At 37.4% G+C, this 5,419-nt stretch overlaps 1 long non-coding RNA gene across 1 annotated transcript; it reads right to left on the bottom strand.

The window, feature by feature from the left end:
- Window positions 1-1,600: 1,600 nt before the first annotated feature.
- On the bottom strand, window positions 1,601-4,697 carry LOC108671811. Its single transcript, XR_001930847.2, has 2 exons — window positions 4,609-4,697; window positions 1,601-2,864 (listed from the first exon to the last, which is right to left on the bottom strand). It is a non-coding gene; the product is annotated as an uncharacterized LOC108671811 (long non-coding RNA).
- Window positions 4,698-5,419: the final 722 nt, after the last annotated feature.

Below are 5,419 nucleotides of genomic sequence, written 5' to 3'. Positions count from 1 at the left end.
CCAGACGACGCCTCGTCCTAACGCTGCCTCTCCCAGACGACGCCTCGTCCTAACGCTGCCTCTGCCAGACGACGCCTCGTCCTAACGCTGCCTCTGCCGCCCTAGACACAACGCTGCGAGACGCATGTCAGTCAGTGCTCCTCCTATATAGCAGCATTTGTTACCTTCATTCAATTCTGGTGTCCCGTGCGATGGTTTCTTCTTGGGGCGATGGTTTCTCCGTCTTCTTTACGTATAAGTTAAGACTGATGGTCGAGGTTCATCAGTGTAGAATCTCATCTAAGAATTCCATTAGTAAGATTTTAGTTCGGTTTTCTGAATGAATGCCAAATAATACTTTCCATTGTAGCGATAAAAGTAATTGCGAGTAGTTCGATCCCGTACCTCAAAATGCATAGTATATTACCACAACTACCTACGACTGAAGGTGGTAGTGAGTATATTTAAGTGGTTCAATAAGTGAGTGATTGGGTCAAAACTCGAGAAATATGGCTTTTCCGTTTTTAGGCTCATTTTTTAGCTGCGCGGAAAAGCCGCTCATAACACAAAATACCGTTTGTATGTGCGTGCTTTAGTTTTTGCGGCGGTAGGTTCTAATTTTGACAAAATGACCGTTTCATGACAATTAAAGAAAAAAATTGAGAAAAATTGCATTCATAGATTAATTCATGCGTTAAACTGGCCAAGAATTAGCATGATGGTATCCTCAAAAAGACGGAGAGGCGATGTAAAGCTGGAGATACAGAATCAAACAATTATTTTAGCACTTAACTATTTTCATTCGATTTTTCTTAATTGGCTCGCATGAACAATTTAGATTTTCAAAATACGCCGTCCTAAAGTCCATCTCCTCCTATGATTATCGAGCTACAACATTGATAGATATTTCATTCGATCCGGATAGAGAATATCTATAGAAACTTTATATAAGCCTTTTTCCACTCGGATTCGTGAATTTCCATGCACAATAGCGTGTTTTTGATCGCATTCATTGTTCGTTCTTAGGTGGAAAGACACGTCACCATCTTCATGATGGACCCTTACCATACATCACGTAAACATTTTGAATGAGCAGCACAGTTCATCTGCATCACCACGTATCTCTAATTCAGGCAGCAAATACACGGCATGAAGCATGGCACGCGGTTTGATGCGTTACCGCTTATGATAGTGACTGCCTCCACTAAGTGGGTTCTGTCGGAGATCATTCTGGACATCAGGGAAGTGCAGTTGATGGACCTGGCATCTTGTTCAAAACGCAGGACGAACAAGCCAGAGCTCATACAGCCGATCACCTAAGTTCCGCTTTAGGTTAGAAGACTCAGCTGTGTTACATTGAGATTTGGGAGCTGTATAGCTTACAGCAGCCCCTGGAGTTTCAATATTAATTGCGTAATAATATTTCCGAGCCATATTGACAGGTTGCACATGGTATCGTCTACCCACAAAATATCACAATACATCACGCGCAAACTGACGACTATTAATTGTGCAGTCAAGGGGCTTTATAATACGCAAAATTCTCTCAGTGCTCCTCCAGCGATCGTTCGAAGTTGTGACACTGGACATGTTTTCATGGCGGGTTAAAATAAGACAAAAATAATTGCATCAAGCCTTTACTGAAGTTCATTATGATCTCTTGAGTCTAAGTGATGTTGTAATAATTAAATGATAATACAAATATTTCGAGAAATGGGTAGAGATACAAAAAGTCTGATGTTATCGAGTACCACGAGAACATTGTTCATAAGTGCGAGAAATAAAAAAAAATCGTTTAGAGCCTAATTTTATGAATCCTCGGTGAAATTTCATTATACATATAATATAAACTTACTGTAAACATAATTTTATGTACCAGAGACACTCTTTTAAATTTATTTAGTTGTGGAGTTTTTTGAGCCCAATAAATGAACTTAGATTTTTAGAATATTGTCAGAATATTCGCTCTCATTGTCGAACATTTTGAGATCCTTCTGTCAATTTACATGCCTTCTTTCTTCTTGCTTAAGCTCACCGAAAACTGTGCATCAGGAGTCAATAACCCAGCCATAGTTAATAATTAATAGTTAACCATTATGACTGATTTCTGAAAGAATAGAGTTGAAGCAGCAGGTTGTAGCATGACACATACAATGGTTTTCATATCAATATTTCACTAATGCAATTCTGGCGATGTAAACGCCATATTTTATGTATAATGAATATGCCACTGTCTGATGGTCAATTATTACCTGTCACATAAATGTGGCAGAACGTCACATAAACTCACGAATCTACGCCGGCGGCAAGCCACGTCGGCGATGCAGTCGCCGCTGCCATCGAATTCTTTGCATGAACTGCGACATGTGAGACTCCAAGACCAAGAGACAAGCCACGTCGTTGAAGCAGTCGCCGCTGCGGACGGATTCTGCCATGGACGGCGACATGTGGGAAGCCATGTACGAGGAACAAGCCACGTCGGTGAAGCAGCCGCCGCTGCGGACGGATTCTGCCATGTACGGCGACATGCGAGAAGCCATGTACATGATACAAGCCACGTTGTCGATGCAGTCGCCGCTGCTGGCGAGTATCTTGCAAATACCATGACAGGGGCGCGGCCGAGGTATAAAGCTTGTCTCTCTTGTCCAGCCCACACGGTCAATGTTGTTACCCAGGAGCCGTTGCCTTGCGTTATTTATACCCCTGAGTACACGCCTCACTGGCATCGGCGGTGGCATAGCCAATGCCATCGATGCAACATGAAGCACTAAAAATATTCTCAACAAATACATTGAAGGCTTGTACCATAACTAGTCACCGATGAAGTAGTTACTCTTCGTTTGCAGTGTCTGTCCTTGGGTGTTATTCTCTCACCATCTGTGAACCTGACAAAAAAGTTTGTTAATGCATTTTAATTTAATGCGGATAAAAATAAGGGAGAAAAATTGTAAATTCGTAATCTCATTTAATTTATTTATTTAATGCGTTGAGCAATTAAAATTTAAGTGAATGTAACTAAGAAAACTTATATTATGAATTATCTTGCTGGTTCGATTGATTTCTATTGACAGAATAGGAAGAACAAATTCAGAAACAATCAAACGTTCAAAACTTTTCATGCCATTAAATTTTACACCATAAATTGGTTGGACAGATAAGGAAAAAATTCTACTTGTACGGGCGTAATTTAAGAAATTTTCGTCGGACTGGCCAAGCGTCAGTGAATATCTTTATGTTCTGCACCTATTGTGGTAAAAGCGAACAAGCTGCCAGCTTGTTCGCTTTTTAATTTAATTTCAATTGGTGACTGACTAAATACTTATTTTCCCCACTGTAAGCAAGGGTTAACTATATTCTAGCTGATACTTATACAAACGCGCATGGCACAAAAGATGTCAAAAGCAATTAATTAGAGCCCCGATTTAATACCTCCACAATGGTAAATTAGAGAAAATTTTATGTTCTTTAGTACTCTAATTGATCACCACTTTGCTCTTCGATGTTCAGCCATGGTATCTTAACCCAGTGACGCTAAATTTTGAACGTTGAAGACTTTACATAGGTGCTTGGTGGCAGTATCATATATACGTATCATTGCAGGAATGATATATTTATATCAGGTAAACGAAAAAGGCATAGAATCAGTCAACTTCAATGCTGTGTTCAAAAAACCATGAAAACTGTGCGAAACATGTTTCGAGCCGTTAAATTTAAAATAGATACTAGTGAATAAAAAATCATTGAATGGTTCGCTAAAAAATCATGAATGGTTCTATTATTCTACTTCAAACGTAATTCACTTCTTAAATACATAAATAACATCACTAACTCACATTATTCCTACTTAGTCAATGGCATAGGTGGAGAGAAATAAATTGGTGTTTTAGATACTTTAATCAAAAGTTATTCATCTCTAATGGTTTTGATGAATGTTAAGCGTTAAGACAAAGATTATCATTAGATTATTGTTAGCTCACTGCAAACTTCAAATGAAGTTTGTTGTGTCTTAAAAATCTCTCTATTACTTAATTATTTACTAAAGTAAAGTAAAGAGAGAGTAAAGTAATACCAATTAATTTACTCTGTATTTTATTTAATAATTTACTGAGATATAATTTACTAAATTAAAGTAAAGAGAGAGTAAAGTAATATTAGATACTTCACTCTTTATTTTACTTAATAATTTACTAGGTAAAGTATAGGGAAAGTAAAGTAATGATAATTACTTCTTTCCCTCTTTTACGTAATAATTTACTAAGGTATAATATACTGAAGTAAGGTAAAGAGAGAGTAAAGGAATAATAATTGTTCCTCTCCCTCTTTTACTTAATAATTTACTAAGGTATAATTTACTAAAGTAAAGGAAAGAGAGTGTAAAGTATTAATAATTACTTTACTCCCTCTTTTACTTAATAATATACTAAGGTATAATTTATAATTTACTAATATAAAGTAAAGAGAGAGAGAGTAAAAAATAATAATTACTTTACTCTCTTTTTTACTAAATAATTTCCTTGATGTCAGCAAAGCAACCAACCTGACAACAACCCTAATCTTTTTACTCAATAATTTCCTTGATGTCAGCAAAGCAACCAACCTGACAACAACCCTAATCTTTTTACTNCCAACCTGACAGCAACCCTAATCGTCCCCGACAAGAAGTTACAAGGCTGCAGGGAACGCTCAGATCCACTTGATCCTTCGACAGCAACTGACTTGACAAAACTGAAGAACCCACAACTTGATCTTACGCATCCTGTCATGGTGAATGTATACAGCTCAGAATTTCCATTCATTAGTCATACATCCATTTATTTATACAACTTCAGGACATACAAACTCAACAAAATTGTTGATGACGAAGTTTGTTAAAGTTATAATGAGAAATTTGTCTGTTTTATTGTAGTGAGCCAAAATTAAGAGTTTTTCTAATTAATAAATATAGCTTTTCCTCGAGCTTAGCGTCACCGCTTAGAAAGCTCACTAGGCGTTCACATTAAGTTCAGTCCAATCCTCATAACAGGTTGGTCCAGCGCAAGGTCATGTGCATAAAATTCATTTCCTGAATAATTATTAATTTCTTGTGTATATTTTCAAATAATTACAAGAAAAATTGTATTCATCATTTCTTAGGGAGCGCGTCTAGGTCAAAAAATCGATAGATTTAGCTTATAAGTTTTCGTGGCTTACTTTGTAGCTGCTGGAGAGCCGCGTCTAACACAGCAAACCGCATATATGTGCGTACTCTAGTTTTTGCGTAAAGTAATTTAAAAAATATACAAATGAGCATTTTTAGTGCATTTTCTCATTTATGGAAAAAATTCACTATTGTGCTCGCCATGTCCGTCTGTCTGTCTGTCCGTCTGTCTGTCTGTCCGTCCGTCAGTCCGTGACCTCAAGTTTTCGTCGATGAGAAAATGCGCTCTCTGTCACTCATTTC

This window comes from Hyalella azteca, unplaced genomic scaffold (genome assembly GCF_000764305.2).
Source record: "Hyalella azteca isolate HAZT.00-mixed unplaced genomic scaffold, Hazt_2.0.2 contig14076, whole genome shotgun sequence".
NCBI classification, from domain to species: Eukaryota; Metazoa; Arthropoda; class Malacostraca; order Amphipoda; family Hyalellidae; genus Hyalella; species Hyalella azteca.
This window is presented reverse-complemented; position numbering and strand designations above follow the sequence as displayed.